Source organism: Vicugna pacos, chromosome 30 (assembly GCF_048564905.1).
Source record: "Vicugna pacos chromosome 30, VicPac4, whole genome shotgun sequence".
Classification (NCBI taxonomy): domain Eukaryota; kingdom Metazoa; phylum Chordata; class Mammalia; order Artiodactyla; family Camelidae; genus Vicugna; species Vicugna pacos.
In genome coordinates, this window is record NC_133016.1 from 7,167,625 (window position 1) to 7,192,917 (window position 25,293).

The window sequence follows — 25,293 nt, forward strand, 5'->3', positions numbered from 1 at the left end:
TTCTGTCACTTTGCTCCTCCATTTTCACAAGTGTGTCCCAGTCACAACTCTGGCCTTCCATTGCTACTTTTGTTTATGGATCTATTCCTCTGGACAAAAACCACATGATCATCTCAACAGATGCGGAAAAGGCATTTGACAAAATTCAACATCCATTCATGATAAAAAGTCTTACCAAAGTGGGTACAGAGGGAACATATCTCAACATAATAAAAGCTATTTTATGACAAAACCCACAGCCAACGTAATCCTCAACAGTGAAAAGCAGATTGATCTCGAACCAATTATTTAATTGTACTCATTTTACATTGACATTTAAAAAGTGATGATTGTATCCTTATGAGAATGTCGTTACGTTTAAAGGACATAATCCACACGAAACTTCTAGCTCACACTGGGCGTGTTGGAGACACCTAGAAAATGCCTGCGCCTCTCTTCTGTTTTCTGTGAGGATTTGCTGAATGACACAGGGCATGTTCTCTTCTGTGTGGTCCCGTGTTCCTCTCATGATGCACATGACATGGACATAGAAGCTCAATACCATTAATGGCAGTGGCATTCTGATGCACTGAAACTAAGCTACAATCCTTGCAAATTCCTAATCATTTCATAATTTTTATGAGTAAGATGTAAGCTGCTTCTTGACCTGCTGGCTAAGATCCGGTATAAATAACACACCTTGAGTACTTCTTAGGTCACCAGACACAGAGTACATTTCATGGTTTAACTGACTTAATTCATCCAACAACTCTCTGAATCTCACATACCTGATGCTGGGGACGAGGAGGGAAGCCCAGGGAGGGAAGATGACTTGCCGAGCTGCTGACACGTAAGCATGAAGTTTTGATTTCTCCCATTGATTGTAAAAGGCAGCAACAGTTGTAACTGCTGATTGATTTTCTGGTTATTAAAGTAATTTTCCCAGCTGCGTGACACTGCAGTGTATTAGTCTGGAGAAGTCTAGTCGGCCATGGTGTACACTCAGGGTCCTGGGAGAAAGGCAGTGCAGCTCTGTACCTGAACGTACGACTGAGTTCGGTGAGCGCAGTCCCCACGCAAAACTCGCCACTTACACCAAAGTGGTAAATGATATGCTTCTCTCCACTCGGCTAGCCCTGAAGTCAGAGGTGCCTTACAGACATCACCGGGCACAGGCTGGGCGTCAGGTCACATGGAATCTGCTTTCCTGAGAGCCAGTCCCGGCCACTGCAGGCTATGCTATGCTGCTTGCACAGAATGTTTTTTCTTCCACATTTCCCAGTCTCATTGAAGTGCATCTTTTTTTGTGCGTGTTGCTCAGACAAATACTTAGAATCAGTCCTGGTACATAAAATTATAGGAAGTTAAGAGGAGCAAAAAACCTTGGTTATTGGCAACACCATTGACATTTTCCTTCTCATCAAGACCTCAGATTATCTTCTATTAAAAAGTCGCCCACTTTAAGACACCGACTTTTCTAGGTTCTATACTTCTTTATCACCATACTGGTGCTGGGACTCCACGGGGGCCAGCTGGACTCCCTGTTACAATCTGTCAGCGGGGATGCGGCGGGGGACAGGAAGGCAGGAGGGTGGAGGTGGGACTTGGTTCTTGCTGTTGTACTTGCCGTTTCTCTGCGCAGTTCTCCGAGCAGCTCTCCCCCAGCCCCATGTCCAGGAGCGCCGGCTGATGAGCAGCAAGTCATTCCAGTGTCCGGGTTTTTGCTGACACTCCTGGAACTGTCCTCATGCTTCCCTCTCAGAGGCACTAGCGCCAGGCGGGCAGTTCCCCCTCCTGAGAGGTGTAAGTCTCAGCTCTGCCGGGCATCGCCTCTGAGCTTGTGGCCTGTCAGAACCATCTGGGCTGCGTCTCCTCCTCAAAGTCTCAGTTCTAAGACTCTGGGGTCCCTTATCCTCACAACTTGGAGATGGGAACAGTCCTAGCCTCGCCCTTCTGCGTCCCCATTCCCAACGTCATAGTGCCTTCCTATGGCTATTGTCTCTTTTACCTGCAGGATTTCCTTTTTGCCTTTCAAGTTCTCCAATATTGTCCAAACAATTCCATGGATTAAATTCACTCTAATTCAATAACTGATGCAGATTCTGTTTTCCTGACTTGACAGCGACTGCTATGGTACCAAGTGCCAAGATTTGTCCAAGAAACTCAGTCCTAAAGGCTGTGATTCTGGGATGAATTAGGCTGTGCCTTTGGACTTGAACACAGTGATGCTCGCAAACTGGAAATGGGATACTGGTACTTTGTGGAACGGTGTGGAATCATGGTTAACAATCATCAGTCAATTTTGATAAAGTACCTACTGAATCAAATGCCTTGGGGAACCAAGTGGCTAGTGCATGGGACTGTATGACAGTAATGACAGTTATAATGACTCTGGGTGGAACAAAAGCTTCCAACTGTATTGAAGAATTCACAGAAAAAAATTGACGAGGACGAAGCTTTAATTCCCCAACTCAAGTAATGGGAACTATTTTCCATCACCAGTCATCCTCACATGTTTGTATTTTATTCCTTATCTTTAAGCTAATGGTCATATAAATGGACAATTGAATTGTGAAAAATGACATATTTATACCTGAACAAAAAGCAAGCCTCTATTGTACACTTACCGCCAATACTCTGGATTAGATTTTTTCAACCTTGAAAAATCAGCACAAAAGATCTGGCTGACGTTGCTAAGACCCCTTACACCCTAACGCAGAGGGAACACCTGACTACTGGTCCTCTCCGAACACTAGGAGGGAGCAGCCCAGGAGAACAGTGGGGCACATGAGCCGAGCACGCTTGGAGGAACAGCCTGTGGAGAGCAGAGAGGAGAGCGGGAGGAGTTACCAAAACCGAGGATACTAGGTCAGCGGTAAGGACACGTGGGATGGATGCCGAGGACGAGCTGTGGGAGTGTCTGGAGGAGTCATGGCATCAGTCATTGGCTACGTCCAGTCCTGGAGTTCACAGCGTCATCCAAGGATGCTCACGTCTGTGGGGGTAGAGGTTTCTCCTACAGTTACATCCTTCTGATTTCTCAGGAAATTTTATCACAAAGTATGACTTAAATTTGGTTAAGAACCTTCTGGACAATATGATTATTCCTTTAATAGAGCTCAGATCTCCCTCTCCTTAGCTTGTCCTGTGGACTGACCAGACCAGGCGCCAGAATCCACAGTGAACAGTGTGTGTGTGAGGGGGGGGTTTGGGGTTTTTTTTTGGCATGGAGGGTTGCTTTTGAGTTGCCTGTATTTTCTCCTTAAGGGCAAAGTGAAAAGTAAAACCTCTTCTCGAGTTCTCCCCACTCAGAACGTAAGCATCCGCTCAGGGGTCTGTGAAGAGGAAGAGCGTACGGTGAGCAAGCGGGACGTCCTCTCTAAACACTTCTGCACAGTAGCCTGGACGTGTTTAAAAATGAGCTCCCCTTTGTTTTCTGTCCTGTTCCTTAGAGGATGAAGTTTTATGAGTATCATTCTTTAAACTACCATGCTCAGTTTTTATACATTCCAATAGCAACTGACACTGGAACAGAATTCCCCCCACCCAGGTCAAAGCTACTGATCTATCTTTAACCCTAATGGGAGGCATTCTGACAAGTGCCATTGATAAGGAAATAAAGTATGGTAGGTGATGGATATGTCTGACCATTTAAAAGTCAATTAATAAATCTTCAAAACTGGACTAATATACCGATGGCAACTTTTACCTATAAACACGTGGCTCAGCTTGTCTTCTCAAACACAGGGTGTGTGCTGGAAGGCCTGATTTGGCAAATCAGTAGCTACTACTTACAGAGTCTTACAGAAACTGTCTGGTGTCAGTTGCCTTATTATTTCTGCTGGGGTATTTAAAAAAAGACAAAGAAGGAAAAATGATGTTTCTAAACTTCATCAAATTGCTTGAAATTTTTTACTTAAACATTGCAGACATGTCCTATTTTGCACTTTCCTGGCATTGCATTATGACACCCCTGCGTGGCATTTCAATGCACATATTCTTTTCGAAGACTTTGTCTTTTTTTTAATTCACTAACTTTAAAAGACTGATTTTATTTTACAAAATTCATCCAAGACTTGAAAAACTCTTAAAGAAGACATCCTCTATGCATTCATTGGGTGCTTCTTTGAAGTTGGATTTTGCCTTTGAAGACTTTTGCATCTTTGAACTTAGCCCTTGCTAATATATTTGTAATCAAAAGAGAATTGAAAGTGTTGGTTGTTTTTCATCATTGAAAACTTTCTACTGGAAATTCAATTTTATTGAGACTATACACAGCTTACAGTTTAAAATTCTCATTAGTAACCTGGATTTCTTTTTAAAAAATCGGGCTCCCCCTGCCCTGGTGAAGAATGCAGTTTATTCACTGTTTCTTCTTTTTTTTTTTTGCCAAGTATTAATCCATCACTCATCTTTAAATTAAGTTGTTAAACGATATTGACTAGGGCCACTTTGTCAGGGTTTGTGCTGACGATAAGGGGGGCAGAGATGAGTGGTACACGTAGGGAGCAAAGCCAAATACACAGGAAATTGCAACCCAGTGTAGAAGGTCTACCCGACCGGGAAATGGCAGGGCATCAGACTCTGAAGCCCAGGGGAAGTCTCGGGGGAATGTACGTCGGGAACCTGTTCTCTGTGGATTGCAAGGGTCTGTACATCTTGCAAACAGAAGCAATGACTGCCTTGGTTCTGGACTAACTTTTCAGGGATTATTTGTGCAGCAAACAGCCTTGGAAGTGAGAGTCAGCGTCTCCCTCTGGAGTAAAGGGAAGAAGGCTTGTCTGCTGTCCAGTGTCACAAAGACACGGTTTCTCTCTACGGTGACGATCAGGCGGGCTTACTGCTGACTGTAAAAGATCCGGTTCTCTAGGCCCTGTGTTCTTGCCCTGCAACACCGCTCACTGTGTGTGAGAAGCACAATCTGACCACGTTCGTTTCACTTTGTCAGACGTGAAACTCAGGGAAAGAGCGCAAATGCTGGTATCCTGCCTATGCGTACTGCTTGCGAAGCCGACACTGCCCTTCATCTCTGACACCGGGGTTTCGTGACATCTGTCAGCATCCAGGGACCGGTGGCATCTAACTGATCAGCTTGAAACTAGGGAACACTCAGACCCTTCACAATGGGGCACAGACTCTCAAATCCCGACATTCTTCAATCTGGACGTGAAAAATGCCAATTGAACCCTATCTACTACTATTGGTATTGTATTATACACTGAAAAATAGAGTGTCCACTTTAAACCTGGGGCCTGGTTAAACATTAAGGTTTAACCTTTAAGCGTCAGGATACAGCTGCTTTTGCAGCTGCAGCAAGGAGGCAAGGCACCGACACGGCTGAGCAGCCGCCGAACCCCCGGGTTTCTCCTCAGGACTGTTTTCCCACGTTACTTTAAATTTTGGTAGAAATGTTCACTGGATTATCTTTCTGAAATTTATGTTATCAGCTTAATGATTCAAGAACCGAGCTAATTCATCTGGATGGTGCCCTGCTGAGGGAACTGACTACCTATTGCTCCTGAGAAATTGCTCCTTATGCCAAAATATAAATCTAGACTAATCCTTCCATTCCTGGCCCTTCTGGGACCCGCCTGGTCAGCTTTCTCTGTTCAGTAAGAGAATCCTATTATTATTAGTCCAATAAATATGAGCTGTCTCCCTTCCTCATTTCTTTTTTTTTTATTAAGTTGACCACATTGATTTTAAATTGCTTTTAACCAAAAATTCATAAATGACAGATTGAGAATTTCTTAAAGTTCTGTTTGTGTTACTCTACTCTGATAAACAATAAAAGAATAAATTAGAATCTGAACCTGCATTTCAGTTATGATAGAAAAGGAGACGTTACAGTCCAGTACAAATTATTTGGGATCTAATCACAAATTGCTTTGTTCTCAATGTCACGCAACTTCATCTCCCTCGGATAGACAACACTGTTGAGCCTAATTAGTGTCATGTTTCTAAAATGAGGATTTTAGGAGCAAACAAGTCAATGAGAACTTGTACACCTGCTTCTGTTGTAAAACTGCTTGGAGATGTAACAGTGCGTTTTAGCAGGTGCTTCTGAAAACAGGAGACTGCGGTGGGGGGTGGAACTCTGATGACACAGTGACGTTTGCTGCCATGACCACCCTGCTTGTTTGTGTGAGACTGAGAACTAACTAAACTGTTTCTCTTTTCCATTCTGAATAACCATTAAAGCTTTGCTCCTAGAAATATTACACTAACATCTTATCAAGCACTTAGAGCATACACCTGACACTGGAACCGAGGGGAGACAAAAGTCTGGGCAGATGATGTCACTTGTTTGTTCTCTTTTCTTTTTTTTTCTCTCCAACTAGGCTCCTTTTCCTTGCTAAGATGATCTTGGGAATAAAAATGTTCAATTCAATCAGCACATAGATTGGTTAGAGAAAAACACACACACACTTACGCAAGTATGTCATACATACAGTTTCCCCTCCACGATGATGTCCCCAGTGGACTCAGGGACAGACGGCACACCTAGCGCACACACGCCTCCATCCTCAGATGCCCTGAGGGGTCGACAGCTCTTAAACCTAATTTAGCCCCACCCTGATCTCTCCAAGGCCTCAAGGGACTGTGTGGTGGCACAAAAATGCTGGTATTTTAACTCATGTGGGTGCTAATACCACGGAAACATATCTGTACACAGGTGACAAGACAATGAACAAGTGACACAAATCACAGAGTTTTTCTGGTGCTCTATACTCTGTTGACTGCAAAACTTTTATCTCATGGATTAACATAACACTTTTTTCCTTTATTTTTTTCCCTTTAGTTTTATTCCTGATTAAATTTTCTTATTTTGGTACTGCCATCTAGTAGGAGGATAAATAGTGTGTAAATTTTTTTAACCTAAAATGGAGCATTTAGCACTTGCTGCTTTTTAATACTTTAGTGAAAAACACAACAGAGTCCATATTCCAAGCTATCAAGCAATGCCTGAATGCTGCAGCGCAGGGCAAACAGGAGAGTCTGGACACTGAGAGGCCTTAGCACAGTCGTGCAAAAATGCCTTCTCACAGCTGTGAGTGACAGTCAATAAATCCCCAAGTGGGAAAAGGAAACATCTAACGCAGAGAGGAGCCTGCACATGGTGACTGCTACCATTTTCATCTACTGGGTCCAGATGAGCAATAGGGCAGTGGTGACATGACTATCCTAAGTGATGGGGTGGCTCCTCACACTTGATGGGATCCCACAATGACATCCATGGGCTTGGAAACGACAGGGGACAGGACGGCCCCTTGCTAAGGACATGTGTTAGTTATGTACTCCCAAGAGGCCAGGACAACCAGAAACATCACATCCAATACTGAATAAATCATTTTTATACCCTCTGCTATCAATCTGCAAACGACATTTTGTTGCCTTGGTGAAGAAACTGTCTAAAGGCTGAGATAAGTTAGGGGTGGTCTCATAATGGAAAATAATCAGATTCTTGGCAAAGCAGGCAACTCCTTTAATAAATATCAAATTATTTTCTGAGTACAAGGCCCGTTGCTCTTTGTCCATGAAATCTTTTCGGTGAGATGCTCTTTTGTCGCCCTTTTCTGGTTGTCTTTTCCTCTTCTTTTGGGGTCTCAGATTCAACACCGCCCGGGGAGATCCAAGCAGTGGATCGTTCTATGCGCTACCCGAGTACTCTGCTTAGTTCCTATTAACTATTTATGTTAATAACCATAAATGAATGACCCTGCACACTTGAAATGTCAGCCCCAGGAGAACAAGGACCATCTCTGTCTGTCTGTCTTTTGTTCTCCCAGATCCAAGGGAGTTACCTGAAAATCTATCTGAAAAACTAAATGAGTGCAACATCTTCAGAATACTTTTCAATTTTAACACCGATTACCTTGTAAAGCAGTTTGGTAGTTTGGTTCTCAAATTCGTTAATCTAGCTATAACTAACCACCACACTCAATACAAGACTTCGGTTTTTCTAAATGATAATACATTTCTTGTTTGCTTGGCATTTCTGTTGAGGGCTCCCTATCAGGACTCTACTGCTACCTGGTGGTGATACAGTGAATTACAGGCAAACATCCTGGGTAGGGGGGTTTGGGCCATAGTAATCTCTCAAGAGAATTCACCATTTCTGCTTCAGCGAATCAACAAGGCATTACATCACATCTAAATCTACGCATCTGAGTTAATCGGATATAATGTGTGAACATTTATAGAGATTTACTCAGTCACTGTTGATATTCATAATTTAATCCCGCATATGGTTAAGGTAAAGCATGCAAATTAAATGCATGGAAAAAGACACCTGTATTTTGCCTTATGATTTTATAAATAGAAATGTGTTCCCATAGTAAAAATCAATATGTTTTGGGGAAAAAGAATTTTTTTTTCCATAAACAATAAATAATACAATAACTATTTCCCTAAACATGGAGACCATTAAAATCCTTTTGAACCGATATTTGTGACGTTCCTTTCTGTAACCAATCCACAGCTCATATAGTACCTCTCGTAGAAGCAGACACCTAACAAACATTTCTGAATAAATTCTCAAGGCCAGTGGACAGACCTGATTTCCTTCTTAGTTTACATGATTGCATTAGGCAGGCGACTGCTCCATCTGGCCAATTCAATAAGAAGTTTAAAGTTATTATGTTTAAACAGAGGTAAAATAAAACCATCTGTCAAGCAAATCAAGGGTTATTTTTTTCCTTTCTTTTTAATCATCACGTAGGAAGGATTTAGAACCATAAAAGCAGGGTGATTGTTTAACTTTCAATGCACGGCATGTAATTCAGTGAACAAAACTGAAATCTGACATTGTTGCCTTTTAAGATTACTGGTAGTCAGCTAGAGGGGAAAAACAATATGTAACATGTTTCTCTACCTGACTTATGTTTCTAGTTCCTGTAAAATGTCAAATTGAAGGTGACAAGGAGCAAGCTTCCTACTTCAAAATGTAACAAGAAAAGGCTCAGCCATGTGGTCCACAAAGACGTGCAGAACATCATTTTTACTGACAGCAAAACAGATTTTTTTTTTCCACAGAGGCAAATCCAAACAAACCTACTGCATATTTATTACATTTATTTTCAAAAAGTCAAGCTTGCTGTTAATATGCTTTTGGAATATAGCTGTTTTTTGGTATCAGCATATATATGAGATATTTGCCTAGATACAGGAACCCACCTAATATTGATTTAATAGACTGTAAGGGAACAGTAGTGCTACTACTTTGGCAAATGATTTTTTTTTTCAAGGTGGTTTAGAATATGTTCTTCCTAACATATGTGTTTATTTTCGTACTCTCCAGAAAAAAATTAAAGAACGACTTGCCATGTGCTATGCTTTGTCTGAATGTCTGGCAAAACATGAAGTAGTATGATGAAGTTCCTGCCTTTAAGAAGCCAACTGTTTGTTTAAAAAGAAAGGCCATCACCAGACAGAGGAATAAATTCTTAAACAGGAGCAAACGTGAGTACCGAGGAAGGGTACCGACTTCGTGGTGAGGAAAGGAAAGCTTCCCACAGCAAGTGATGTTACATTTAAGGTGATCGTGAGCTTTGCCAGCACAGCAGCTGCCTGAATAAGTTCTCCCCTAGGAATCTGTGTCTCCTCTCCATTATTTTATAATTACTGATTGCTTATTGACTGATCCACTATATTTTATAACCTAATTGGCTATATTATAAACTAGCAGGAAATCTGAAGACCTCTATTGTACAACAGATTTGATGGGTTGGCTTTCATTTTGTTTTGAAAAAGATATATTTAGCTATGGAACAAAAATGGCCAGCCATCTAGTTAACAAGACACTTTAAGTTAATCTGACTTGGATTTGATTCCATAATGAGGCTGATATTTCTTATTTTTTAAAAAAAAGACCCTAACATTGACAGATATCATGGAATTACCTTGCTTTGCCTGACAGTGTAACTGAAATTGTTTTACTAAAGATTTTACTGGGGGCACCGAAGAGGAGTTGGGTGAATCTGTTTATTTACATCACACACTTGATACAGCATACGTGTAAAAAATTCCCAATTAAACATTATTTTTTCCTAAGTGCCTTGTGTTTCCATAGCCATGAAGGTTGTTTTCTTTCTCTTCCTGTTTTCTTTCCAACTTGTAGCCTCACTTGGACATTCTTAGCTCTGCCATAGATTGTCCACTTAAATCTTTCAAGCATTTCTCTTTGACATTTAGGACCATTCAGTTCTTGTTCAATTCCTAATCCCAATATTTATTTAGCAAAATTCTAATCAGCCAGACAACATGTTTCTAGAGTCTTCTCAGAAGATAGCTGAGAGGCCATTAGTATCATATTAGTCTCGTGGCATTACAGACAACCACAGCATTTTGTCACAGTATTTCTTCCAAAACCATAGTTTTCTCTCAAATAGGAATTTTGAAATATAAAGTGTACTCTATTCCGTTATTCATAAATATATATTCCGTTTTGAACTTTTAATGAGAGCATATGATATAGTTTATGTTTTAATGCAAAAACAAAATTGGAACATTTGAAGGGAGTATTTCAAAAGAGGTAAACTCAATGTACTGAGTAGAATGAGAAGAATATCCCCCCCATCTGTTTCACACCTTTTTAACAAGGTGAAAATGAGTAAGAGTGAATAGCAGACCTTGGGAAATATACTGATGCTGAGACTATCTTAGAATGTTATATTTGAACTATGAGAGAAAACTGCAATCTGGTGGCATGTCTCCCCTAGGAGAAATGTTTGCTACCACTATTACAAAATAGTTCATGGGAAAAATTGAATAATAAGAAAATGATTTATTTAAATGTTGCCTAGGCTACTTATGTGTTTCAATTGTCTTAAAAAAACGGAATACCAGACATGAAAAAGGCAGGAAAAATGTCCCTTTGATTTGGGTGTGTGAACAGAAAGGAAAAGAAAGGAATAGCATTACGGTCTTATCTCTCGTCTCCCTCCCTACAATCTACTACAGCAAGTTTACCATCTATGCAGGCATATCCTCTTGGACAGAGCCTGGCTGTTTGGGGGTATAATTTTTTATTACTTGCCTAATTCTATGGAAGAATACAGGTTACATTAAAAAAAAAACTAGCTCTGTAGATTCTTTATCTTGCTTCCATCAAGAACAAAACAATATGAATCTTAGTCCTGAGTCAACTTCCACATCAGCTACAAAAATTACTCACATAAGGCATTTTGGGATTTTATAGACTTTACACAGAGCATTTTTAATGGTCCTGAAGAAAGTTCACTTTTTCATAGCAATGTCTCCAGGACACCCCCTGCCTGCCCTAACTTTCCCCTCCCTCCCAACTTTTAATCACCTCCCTCCAGGTTGGGGTTCTACACTCTCCTACCTCAGTCATGTAGAAAAATGTCTCTTCTCAATGCTACAAACCACACAAGGACTGACAGGTGCTCAAATTCAACCTAAAGCTATTATTAAGTTATGCTCCTCAGCAAACACTTTTTTTCCCCTAAGAGGACCTCTGTCCCGACTGCTAATATAATATGCTATCATTCTCAACCAGAGACTTCTAAGTTGAGAATTTTAATCATACTCATCATTTTCACTCTAAATTTTGTTCAACGGTATGGCTAATTCAAACTCTTATTCAGAGTTGAGACCGTTTCAGCTCTGAGATGCACATAAAAGCAGAGGTAAGAGCACTTTTTATTGTTCGTTTCAACCTTGAAATGATTATCTTACTAATTAAATTTTCATGTCCAATCGTAAGACCTGTTCCTCTATTCCAAATAGCATATATCCTACTCCCCAGTGTGGAATTACTGCTGCTGCTGCTGCTGCCTCAAACGAAAAACACACACAAAATAATAAGAACAAAATTCATCAGTCCTGTCAGTGCGTCCGGGAGGAGAGCAGTGGTCCACTCCGGCAGTTGGAGATTTGTAAAATCTAAGTGTCCTTGATGGTTCTCGGTTGCTTGGCAACCGTCTTGAAACTGACATGGTGCACCTGTAGTGTATTCATGTTTCAGCTGTTCTCTGATACAGAGAATCTCTTTCCTGGATGGAGCCTTAGAAATCCATAGGTTTTTAATCTAAGTAAATTATGATACAAAGTCATGAAAAAAGATAATAAAGCTTCTCACCTTTTCCCGTTGTTCTTCCTGAAAGACTGAGGGCGGTGATGTTCTTCCCCTGGAAAGTCAAAACAAGCAGAGTTAGGTCGAGACTGTGCGGTGAGGGGAAGAGGCGGTCACGTGTTCCTCCCTGCTCACCGCCTCCTAAGCCAAAGATTCTTATTTTTAGGAGGGGAGAGGGGGTGAAGCGCTTGATGGCGGAAGAGACTTCTGCACTCCGGAAGGTAAGAACCCCATAGAAGAGTACCCCCCTGTACTCACTATCTCAAAGATAATAAAATATGGAAGACAGACTACCTCGGAACATTTTCTTTAATAACATACAGATCTTCCTCAACTTACGACGGGGCAATGTCTTGATAAACCCATCGTAAGTTGAAAATATCATTAAGTCAAAACTACATTTAATAAAGCTTACCTCCCAAGCGTCATAGCCTAGCCTCGCCTACCTGACATGTGCTCAGTACAGCTACATAAGCCTAGAGTTGAGGAAAATCATCCAACACAAAACCTGTTTTATAATAAAGTGTTGAACAGCTCATAGTTTACTGAACACTGCACTGAAAGTGAGAAACAGAACGGCTGTCGGCACGGAGTGGTTGTCAGCATCCGGCTGTGGACTCTCGTGATGGCCTGACTGACAGGGGGCTCGGTCACTGCCGCCACCCTGCATCACGAGAGGACCTCAGCCCAGGAAAAGAGCGAAATTCAAAATTCGAATTATTAAATGTGCATCACTTTCCCATCATCTTAAAGACAAAAAAAAAATCGCAAGCCAAACCACTGAAAGTGAAGGACTGCCTATGTTTAAATGATTAAAGGTCACATCTGGGAATGTTCAGACAATCCACAGGACATTCTAAAGTGGTAGCTATCACACAGCTGTCGATTTCTATATTAACGCTGATGACTTATTCACAATTCTTGGTTATTGTGACAGCAGCTTCTCTTCCTTCAGTGTCATTACCAACTCCTTATGTGAGCAAAAGGACCATCTGCTTAAAAGGAAATTTGAAACAACGAACAATTACCTTAAAATTGTGGCTTAAATCAGAAATATGGACTTGCTCCTACAGTTAGTAGACATCAGTGTCCTCATTATTTGCTACTGATTCACCGTTTTAAAATGGGAAATTGTTTTTAAAAACGTACTAAGAATGACTACTACAAGTAAATCTTGGGGCATTCTACTAATTTCTGCTTATGACAATAAAAGATCGGATGCCACCACCGTTAAACGATATTTGGACATTTAGCAGATATTTGAATGTCTTCGTGCTGTTCTGAAGTAATCTTTTTCTAGACATATTTCCCCACTGGTCACGGGGTGAGTGCTAGAAAGGTCGTAGCCTGAAGACTGTTTATCTCCTGGAGACACGGATTTGTTTTCAGGCATCTGACTCAACAGAGGGCAACTTACACATGTCTACTTCACAGACTGTTCTCTAATTTAGCAAATAAAACAGAAAATCTTAGTAAATTATCCACTTACTGCAGTAAAATTTCATATTCTAAATTATGAGCTCTCATCTGCTAAACACATTTTAAGCAGTCCTCAATCAGAGCGGAAATGTCCATTTCAGGCACTGGACAGGGATGAGACAAGCACTCCAGACACGGATGGTGTTTCAGGCAACTAAGGAGCCATGGACTGGTCACAGAAGGGGGAGCTCAGAACTCGATGTGCTATGTCTGGGTGAGAATAAGTATGCCTGGACCACGATTTCAGACAAGAAGCAATCTTAACTGTCACGTGGGTCAATCATCACTACTGAGGTGAGGAAATTGAGAAAGAGTCTGGAATTTAGTGAGGAACCCAAAGTCATTAAAATTACTGTTGACAAAAAAATACAGTCAGACTCCTTGACTCCCACTATAAAACAGAAATCTGCTATCATCAGATTATATAATTGTTTACGGAAAGATCTATGAGCAATAATGTAAAAACTATTAGAACTAGAGAGAGTTTAGTAGTCACTTATTAATAAAAAATAAGTAAATAAATAAGCAAGCATTTTTGTCATATTTTTCAAAAGTCAGTAAAAAAAAAGAACAAAATATTTCATTCATGCTAGAAACATATAAAAATACCTAAAGCAAACTTAACACGAGGCTTGAATAAATGAATTGACGTAATGTAATTATAAACAACTCAAAAATATTTTTAAATTAAAAATGAGACCACTACACACTTACTAGAATGGCCAAAAGCCAAAACTCTGATAACACCAAGTGCTGGAGAGGATGTAAAGCAACTGGAACTGTCATTCATCGTTGGTAGGAATGTAAAATGGTACACTGACTTTGGAAGATGGCTTGTGGGTTATTTTGTAACCAAAACCAAGTGTACTCTTACCATTAGATCAGGCAATCACACTCCTTGGTATTCACACAAAGGAGTTGAAAACTCACGTCCACACAAAAGCTTGTACATGGCTGTTTACAGCAGCTTTATGCACAGTTGCCGAAAACTGGAAGCAACCAAGCTGTCTTCCAGCAGGTGAGCGGGTAAATAAATACTGGTATAATATTCCAGAGGCTAAACTATTATGCAGTGCAAAAAGAAATGAGCTCTCAATCCACGAAAAGACACTGAGGAATCTTCAGTACATATTAGCAGGTGAAGGAAGTCAGTAGCTGTGATACAAGGGTAAGGGGAAGATGATTCACCATGATGTTTATTGTGAAATATATTTACGAGGTGTTAGGAAAAGAAACAGGCTACAAGCAGTATGTAAATTACTCTTTTTTTGTAAGGTCAAGATGTGCTCACATAGAAAACATCATTCTCTTTGGGTACACATTATATGTGCAGGGTTTTCTATCATTTCTGTTTCTTGATCTGCCAATATTTTCCCTTAAAGTAAACATGTATGGCTTTTGTATTATAAATTGTGCTGTTTACGATTAAAAGTAGTTTTATTTGTCTTATATATTGAGGAGCTATGTGAGGTCACATGAAGTGAAGTTTTAGGTACTCATAAAAGAACTGATACTAACTAAAAAGAAGTATCCATGATTCAGAGATGCTGTTTGGTATTTGAGAAAATTTCAGGAAAAAACTGAATTATGGACGTTTGGCAAAGTGTTAATATCAACAGAAAAAATCCACCATCACTTTTACCCTTAATGACCATATTTTGTCAACAGAATTGGAGGTATAGTAGTTACAACAGAATTATAAGTAATATAACATGCAGTGAACATCTTTTCAGATAAACAGGATAAGAGTCGAATATAAACAATAATTTGTATCTAAGCAGTATCATAGATTTGAGTGAATACAATGCTAGAATCGGCTAAAAAAACCAGTAGGTCAATAGAAATTGAATATATCATAAAACTTTTATTCAAGGATACTTGGATTAGAAACAAACAGCACCAGAGTTTTGTACAAATCCAGGGATTTTATGCACTCAAAGTTAGACACGCTACTTCATCTTCTCGCTGATGTTAATTAAGTGCCAATTACGCTGCTTATTCCCATTTAAACTTAGATTCCATCAAATTCTGATTTACGCCACCTGCAGCCTAAATCAAGCACTCTTCTGGCAGCAATCAAGCTTCTTTGAAAATAGAAATCAATTGTTTCCACACTGGAAATGGCTACCAACTGCAGGGCCAGGAAGAGGGTTGAGGGGAGAAGGGTAGTCAGCTTGGTACAAAAATTGAGGGGGCACTAAAAATCTCCGCAGCCATGGTTAATGATATTTAAATGCAACTTTTAAAAACATAAATTAATGCAAATCTTTAGCATGAGAAAAGATCACCTTTTAAAATAAATTATTAGCTGATTATAATTTATTGTAATGCAGAAAATAAAAATCTGCTTTTAAGTTAAAGTTTGATAAATGACTGGTGGGCAAAACAAAAAAATTTTGACTGCAATGCTTCTCATCATTTATCGAAACCCTTCTGTAGTAAAATTTTGAAAGCTTGACTTTATAAGTTTTAGGAATAAAATGCAAATTCTTGGAAGACATGTCCAAATCATTACAGGGTCCACCAAATTAATGATTTAACAAATGAGTCCTTTGACAAGGTGGGCACGTTCCAAAATCCACCACAAACTCTCATACCAATCTGACCATTGCTTTGTCAACAGTTCACCAAGTGGCCAAAGAATCTAGTGAAACTAGCAAGTGACAGGAACACAGAAAGTCTTCAGAGACAGAAGAGGGAAAACACATGGACTGAGAGCTGCACTATTTTGACCATTCTGAGAAAGATGCAATCCACCTATTGCTATCAAACATGTATTCATTACCTCAGACTGAAGGGGGTTACAAGACCTGAGCATCACCCATGGTTTGGAGTCTTAAACTGAGTCAGGTTGGAACACGAACCATGGGTCCTGGATGGGAAGGAAGGATGGTAAGCTTGTCTGAGTTGCTCTGACTTAATTTTGTTACTGAACCAGTGAATCCACAGTAACTCGTGCATGAACCTGAGCTGCAACTGAATGGGTGCATATGGGTCCCTGAGTCTCTCCAGTTCCTTAAGGAAAACTGCTTTAATTTCTGTGGCTAAGAAACATTGCGAAGAGAGGCACCTACTTATTCAGAAGAGTCTGTAGCACAGAATGTGCTGTCTTTAAAGCACTAGGTGAGAGAGGAGACAGGTGTCCCCAGCTACGTGTGGCATCTCAGCCGCATGTATCTGCATTATATTTTCACTGCTCAGTCAGGCCTACAGCGGATTCCCTGAGCCCCCACCCACAGGTACTCCAGCAAATCTATAAGCGTATCAAGGAAGACATGCAAACGTCTACGGACAAATTCTGAATATTCACCTAGTCACGCAGGAACAATGTGTCTAATGAGATTTAGGTTACGATAGTTTAGAAAAAAATGAGCGAAGATCTCACCAAAACTCAGCCTCTCTCACATGATGTAAGAGTATTCATAAGAAGCAAATCAGGAATATAACAAAGGCGAAACACAACCAACCTCACGTAATAAGCAACCTTGCAGAGCAAATCACTGCGAAAGACCAGAAGAAACAAGTGCATCCTTAGCTTTATTATTAAAGCTGACATGAATCTTTAATCTACTTTAACTGATGTCTAATTATTTGAAATTAACCTAATCAAACATGTAGACACGGGTTAAGGGTTTAGTCTACCCATCAGATAGTGATGCCATCACTCCTTAAGACGAGGGGAATTCTGAAACTACTTGGAGGCTGTGTTATTTGAAAGGAGTGATAATGCGCTTTTCATCTTCTCGCCGTGCACAATTTATCTAGGGGAAAGTTAAAATATTTAGCATAACATTTTCCAATTATTGAGTTATTAAAGTTTCAGAAAATAAAGAACAGATGAGATCTCTTTACATGATCTGTACACCAAAAAAGGTTCTCTATTTCCATTATATCAAGAAGTATTTACATATTAAAAAAGCATTTGTCTGATAAAATACATCTCGTTCTTCCTCTCACATTTTTTCAGCAGTCTCCAGAATCTCACTTGACAAGATGTCTCTCACTGATCAGACATAAAACAACACTTCATTCCACCAAAAAGTACTGAGTGAGCACCTGTAGACATGTTAACTGACCCAGCGGGCACAGGAGGGTATCTTTAAATTACCACGTAATACTCAGTGACTTCGCTGCAGTGTCCTGAACTTGTCCCAAGGCTTTTGAGAGCAAAGTCCACCATGAATGAAACGGAATGGCAAATTCAGTAGCTTCACAACTTACGTGAAAACTTGATTTGATCAAAAACAAATGAAAGCTATGACAGATGAGGAACTGCCAGGTACTCCTCTCTTGATATATAGTTTTAAATCATGTTTTTAATCTTGCAAAGGTGATAGAGATGAATCTTGATTATTTATATTTTCTACTTGTTTCTGTTTATTTTTTAAAAATAAATCTCTACCTTGATTCTGTCTCTTGGTTATGATTCTCAATAGATACAATGGAAAATAATCTGAACAAGAATATATATATAAATACATATGTAATCACTTTGCTGTACACCTGGAACTAATACAATGTTGTAAATCAATTATAGTTCAATTAAAAAACTCAATAGATTTGAAAATATTGAATAGTTATATTCATTCAAAAATAATGCATATGGACATGGGGTCATGAGATCTGAAGTAAGCCTTGAATTTAACCTTGGGAAGAAATACTGTGAAGATACAAAGAGCCCCTATTGGGACAGTGTTCAAGCCAGATGTGGAAGATTTCCACTAGGGTTAACCTTTGCGGAAGACTGGGCAGAGTCCTTGCAGACAGCAGTATCAGAGGCAGAGAAACCAGAAGAGAGCAGAAGGAAAAAAAAAAGTGTAGAAGAAAAACTGTAGCACTGTAAGCACTGAAGATTTCAGACGACCGTCTATTACAGTAATGAGCACATTTTTCTATTGTATCTAAAGGTCATTTGTGATCACTTTTATGTGTTCAAAGAATAGATTAAATCAGCTGTACTGAAAAAACATGGCACAACTCCCAACTGTGCTATATATTTAATAACAGCTTCTTTGCAAATACTGCCATTAAGAGTTATATTAAAAATGAATTGCAAAGGTTGAAAAACAAGTGGTTATCATGTTAAGCTAGGAATTAATTTAGTATCACTCTGTAAATCGTAGGCATTTACACTGAAAATAAAACAATTCATTTTAGAAATTACTTTTAAAGCAATTTCATCACTGAGACAAAGTCTTTTGTTTTACTGACATTTAACTTATCCTTTCAAACTGTAGACATATTTACAAATTCAAAATTAAAGACATATTCTTTAGTCAGAATAGTCCTTTTCCAATGTCACGTCAGGTTTTACAATAAGCCATGGAAAAAACAGATCTTTCTGTGTCTCAAAGGGATTTTCCTGACATTAAAAAAAAAAGCTGCCATACTTTTATTAGATTCCATGTCATTTTCCAAAACAGCTGTTTCAAGAAATATCAACTGAGTTCACATGAAATACTTTGCCTTCTAGCTTCAGAAAGCCCCAGGAAGATCTCTGTCAGTGTGCCTGCCTGTGAAAATATGAAATGGTGCCAGTCCTCCAGGGAAAGAAGTGTCGTAAGAGTCAGAGTTGACATTCTCTGCCTCGCTCTGTGATCCAGAGACAAACTACATCCAAGCCAAATGATGACTCGACATTCAGTAGGCCAACAACATTTTGCTAAACACACCCCGTGCATATGTCACTACACAGAGCGGAAGTACCTAGCGCGCTGTTTCTAGATTCTGATGGTGTCTGCCTTTGGGTGTATGTTAGCCCTTCATTAGCTTTGGACTCCTGAGTCCTGATAGTGTTCTACTGCCAGGAAGTTCGCTCTCAAATCCCCAAGCCAACCAAAAGAGTAGGTTTCCAAAGCCCCATAATGTACAAAGGAAGCATGTACTCACATAAAAGAGATTAAAAGGTTCTATTGCAAAAACTAAAGAAAATGGCCTATGTCACTTAAGCACTCTCTGAATACTCAGTTCATTTCAGTCCAACACACCGAATTAGTCCAACTACATTCATACGACCTCAGTGGGGCCTTCACAGATACAAAATATTTTGATCTGGCCAGAAGACAAACTGCAAAACAAGTTGAGAAACTTGGTTCCAAGAATTCCAGGGGAAACATGTTCTCCAATTACTGAAATGTAATTTCTTAAGCTCTTCTTGCTTATTTTAAAAGTGCCAATAAATATAACAGTATGTAAGTCATGTCAGAAAATATATCCACTCTTTTAATATCAGCAACAATGCAAATAAAATATTTCTCCTTTTTACAAAGGAAACAGGGACCCCAAAGTTCCCCTTTTCTGAATTTTTGTTGTCACCTAAATATGTTAAGAAACCAGAGTTAATCATAGTCAGTCTAGTGGTGAGTCAGTTCACTGCAATTTTATTTAGCCTTTATATTTTAAAATCCTTGAATTAGAATGCAAAATACCTATTTTATCTATGTCATTGATAAGGGAAATAAATACAAAATTTACCAACTGACCTCCAATAATTTACCTCTTCTGATCATCTGATACTCAAGATGCTCAGCGTTTGTTCTCTCAGGCTTACATCTTCTGCTGGGACAGTAATTTAACTCATTATGCCCAAATTTATATGAAGTCAAACAGAATCACTGTCACCAAATCTATAATGATAAGTTCAGCAGAGCTGCTGCAGCATTCAGTGAAAATTCTTATTTTGTCAGAACATTTTCTACCAATTTTGACAGGAGAAGGAATTTGACTTCCATGATGTTATTCTTGGTTTTAAGATGAAGATTTGCTTTATCAATAAAGACACAGAAACATATGTCCATGCACACTGACTAAAATCAGATTTTGGAGAATGGTTGCTGTATTAAAAAAAAAAGCCATTAATTTGAGCATGGTGCAATTGCCATTAAAATTTGAGGCAATGTGAGTGAAACACACTTTCAGGCCATGTGACAAGCCCACGTGACAGATACTAGACTCACTTAAAAGGGGGCAGCATCTTAACTGAAGATTTCTACATTGTTAGTATGTGTTCTTTTGAGAAATTTCTATTCAGATCCTTTGCCCACTTTAAAATTGTGTTACTGGATTTTGCTTTAGAGTTGTATGGGTTTCTCATATATTTTGGATATTGACCCCTTATCGGATATATGACTTGTCAGCATTTTCTCATTCCATAGGCAACCGCTCTGTTACTGCCTTTGCTGTGCAGAAACTTCTTAATTTGATGTAATCCCACTTGTCGACTTTTGCTTTGTTGTCTGTGCTTCCAGAGTCATATCCAAAAATTCCTTGCTCAGACCAACATCAAGCAGCTTTTTCCTTATGTTTTCTTCTAGAAGTTATACAGTTTCAATTCTTATATTTAAGTCTTTGGTTTATTTTGAGCTTTTTTTAGTGTGAGATTAAACCCTTACGTGTTTCTCCCATAGTGATAAAATCACCCTTTCTGGGTTTTTTTTCCTCACTTAAAGTCATCCAGATGACAATCAGTCACTTTTACACTTTTAAGTTTTTTTTAAATCTTAATTATCATGGTTTTGACAATTTGGATATTATTTTATCACTCATGCCCGATACTATTCGAGGTCTTACATCTTAGAGAATATGGTGAAGCTTTGATCAAACTTGGGTAATAACCTCAGGTGGTGACTCATTCTCTTTTTTTTTTTTTCCAGGAAGAACTGTCTTGCTAGTGACTGCCGGCAATGTCCAGTTTCCATTCACTCTCTAGTAAACTGTGTAACAATCCAGATTATGATTATGACTAATTGTCTTTTCCTGAGTTTTTAAAGAATGCACTTTAAAAAAAGAAGGCTCTGAGACAGTTTGACCATAAGGATCACATTATACAGGGAATTAAAAACTGTACTGATCCACTGGAAATACTCTGAGTCACTGGATATGAATAGAGCCCAGGGCATATCATCTGTAACTTTCATCTTTCATATTTTCCAATGACACAGGAGCAAGACTTTCTGCTGAAAGTGAGGTGCTGAGAATTAAGATGGGACCTTCAGAAAAATAATGAGGTCTGGAACAGTATTAGTGACATGTAAGTAAGTTGATCATAGACTAGTAAAATTAACAAGGAAGGGGGGATACAAGGAAAAGAAAATATAACACTGTAATGAAAAGAGGAGGGGAAGAAGGGTTCACAGACACTCTCTTTTTATGTTAGTTACAATAATATTTACACAGGGATACATTTATGTAGAACATATGTATCTGTCTAATTTCTTTTTAAATTAGGTAGTTTACAATATTTAACCACATATTAAGAATATTTGGAATATATGTTTTATATATACACACACACACACACGCACACACACACGCACATACATCTACATGCCTATTTTAACTGCCAAGTAAAAGTGAGTATGATAAAGTACAGTAATACTTAAAAAGTACCTTCAAATACTTAAAAATCCTCAACTCTCCCAACTGTTCTTTTATGATACAGATTCAGCTTGATGTAAGGATAATGTTTCTAGCACAAAAAGAAAAATACCCATCAAATGCTAAAATTCAGGATTCTTGAGGTATTGAATGATAGCGAAATCTTCCAAACCTCCAAGAGCTTCAAAAATGAGCTGCACAAAACTAGTAAATGGTGTTCTGGAGACGACTCAAGCATAAAAGAGAGCCTGACCTCATAACTTCCCAATGCCTTGGAACTCTTCATTCTCTAATAATCAGAATAAAACTCTCTCTTCATGGCTCCTTGGCTTTGCATCAATGTAAAGTATTGAAATCACTAATTCCACTGTATGCCAGATGGTACCTGAGGGATCACTTCCTAATTAACCTGGCTCTTACATGGCATCCATTCATTTTGGTTTTACTGACATTTTATCAGCTAAAATACATTTCATATTTAAACAGCTTATCAGCTGCATTTTAGACAAACGGGTACAGAAGGATAATATTCCTCACCTATAATGAGGGACTTAACACATTTTTTGTGCTTCCATTTCAACCCACTCTAATTGCTGCCATGGTAAGATGAACACTCTATATCTTTAAAGCTTTTATGATACCAAATACAGATGACTGAGTTCACTAGTTCTGAGCATTTTATATTTAAAACAAATTAAAATCACTGAATGTTGAAATTACAACTCTTACCATGGAATATATAATTTAATTCAGGTGAATGATAACAGTGAACAAGGCACACAAAATCTCTTGGAAAAAAAGTCAGCTCCCTCCGAGAATGCAGTCTGCTTTCACGGTCACGGCCTTCACGTGTTACATGTCCTAGATCAAGTCCCAAAGCCTCCCTGAACCTTGGGTTTTGCCTCTGCAAATGAGGATATCACAGTACTTTCCTTATGCAATCTTTGAGGATATTAATCAAAATAGTGCAGTTAAAATATTTAGTATCAGATACAAGAGTAAGAACTCCAAAAATGTTATCTGGGAAATGTCCTAGAAAAACAGTATGAAGGATTGTGTCTGATCTAGTTCTAAAGGTAGAATCACCTTCCAGGAGCAGCACACTGCTAGACTAGACCTGAGCCATCTGTATCCTCCAAATACCACACCATACTCTGACCAAGATACACTTGAAAGATCACATTGGGGCAGAAGTCAGTCTGTCTTAAACACCAGGGGAGAGATCTGCCACTCCAGGAACCTATCAGCTTTGATGCTTGCTCCCACCTCCCTGGAGACGTTCTTAGAACCACACAAGGCTTCTCTGAATGGTCACATGAACCACTGGTGTCATGCATTTTAATAACTAGTGTCTAGAAGAGTAGTTCTCCATAATAAACTTTGTAGAGAATAATGCACAGAAATTTCATTTATTTACCAAGTGGAAATACAAGGACTTTTGAAGTCAACATCCCTGAAATTCTCATTAATGACTTTATAGGTACCTATACAGATATTGTGGACCTAAGTACAGAATTTTAAAAATAATTTAACTATAGATTTATATCTAGGCAATCTTTTACAAGCAGTCAGTTATTAAGGGTTACAATTAACAGTCCACAAAGAACTAACTCTCCCTTTCTGCATTGTTGGAACAGGCAGATGATATATTAGAAATTCCCAGTCTAGAGCTAGAAAGTAATTATTCACCTGAACTCATTTATTTCAGAGCGGTGCCATTTCTCTAAATACAGTTCGGTTTCACATCTGTATGCTGACATTGTAATTTAGTAGCCATCAAAGTACTATAAATGGAAGGGTTTTTAATTTGATGAAAAGCTATTTCAGATTATTTTTATGGAAGGCAGACTAAGTATAAGTGAATCATGTATGAATGAGCCATGGAGCATCTGTGGGGATGTTGCAGAAACCCTGGGCTGAGCTTGGGCTAAAACGTTAGCTCAGTCATTCATGCCAAAAACTGATCAATCAACTAAATGAGTCCTTACTCAGTGAGAAATATAAAATAAATATTTTTGTAAAAAAAAATAGAATGTTCTTCATATTCAAGTGGTAGATTGGTTTATAAATTAAATTTAACAGGCTCCAACAAACGTCAGATATAACGAATAGCACTGTCAATATGAACGTGAATAAGACGCAGGCCAGTCACTGTGGTCCAGTGTAAAGGGTACAGACCCCAAACTGAGAACAGTTTTGTTTTAATTTGAGGCTTACTTTGTCCTGTAACACAGTTGTTTATCCTGTCTGATGTTGAATTCCCTAATCTGTAAGAAACAGAAGACAATTAAGATAAAACCGCTGTACAAACGGTCCAGGTGCCCAAGATCTTAGGAGAGACATAGAAGAATTTGAACCTCGGCCACAGGACCAAGTAAACCGGGAGTCCAGTTGGCACAATATATATACGGTCCTGAAAGACGACTCCTCTGCAGTCTAACACCATGCATTTCTCTGATGCCGTTTCTGCAATGCAGTGCGTTCACGCGGCTCCCTCACCCTCCCACCCCGTTTCCCCTCACGTGCACACGGATTTCCGTCATTACGCCAGTCCTTCTGGTGTTTCAGAACAAAGTGTCTCTTAAGCATAACACAGGATGCATTACAAACGTATCTTCTCACTCTCATCACCATAGTTCTGTCTCCTTTTACACAGTGATTTCCACACCATCATAACAAAGCTAGACATTCTGGCAAAGGGTGGGCCCTTGCTAACTTCTTGATCTGAGGTGGAGAGTGTGGAGCTGAAAAGAAGCCCAGGGTGAGTTGTGTTATGTTTTATAGTTGGGATTTCAGGACCTGCTGACAGACCGGCTCTAAGAGGTGAAGGAAAGATTAAGGAAGACTTAAGATCAAGGCTAAGGAGGACCTGTGGATTCTGTGGATGGCGGGGCCATCTACTGAACTGGGAGAGCTAGGCGGTAAACAGGGTGAGAGGGTGGGATTATGGGTTTTAGTTTGCACAGAGTACACCTGACACGCCTGACATAGACCGAACTGAGAAAAGGTATGTGGGGGAAAAAGATTTACAGAATAAGCAAACAAGCTTTAGAATTTAACCTGCAGAAAATTCATTCAAGTGGAGAATTTCAGTATTATTATCAATCAAATCTCCAATCCCAAATCTAGACCTACAGCTATACAGCTTATAAGAATACAGTATAATGCCGCCCTTTCTCATCTGTCATCTGTCAGATTTATTTTACAAAAAATGCTATTTTTCAATTAGTCATCACTGCTTTACACATTCGACTACTACGTACACTTCATCTACCTGGCCAGGAGCTAAGAACTTTGAGCAAGACACACATGGTTCCTGCCTTCACAGCATTTATGTTCTAATAGGAGACTCAGCAAAAAGA

At 39.2% G+C, this 25,293-nt stretch overlaps 1 long non-coding RNA gene across 1 annotated transcript in view; it reads right to left on the reverse strand.

The window, feature by feature from the left end:
- The window catches only part of LOC116278863 (uncharacterized), an 89,199-nt gene that overhangs the window by 34,049 nt on the left and 29,857 nt on the right, over positions 1–25,293 (reverse strand). Inside the window, exon 3 of the long non-coding RNA XR_004188204.2 lies at positions 12,083–12,131. This is a non-coding gene — a long non-coding RNA (uncharacterized lncRNA). The remainder of the gene's footprint in view (positions 1–12,082; positions 12,132–25,293) is intronic.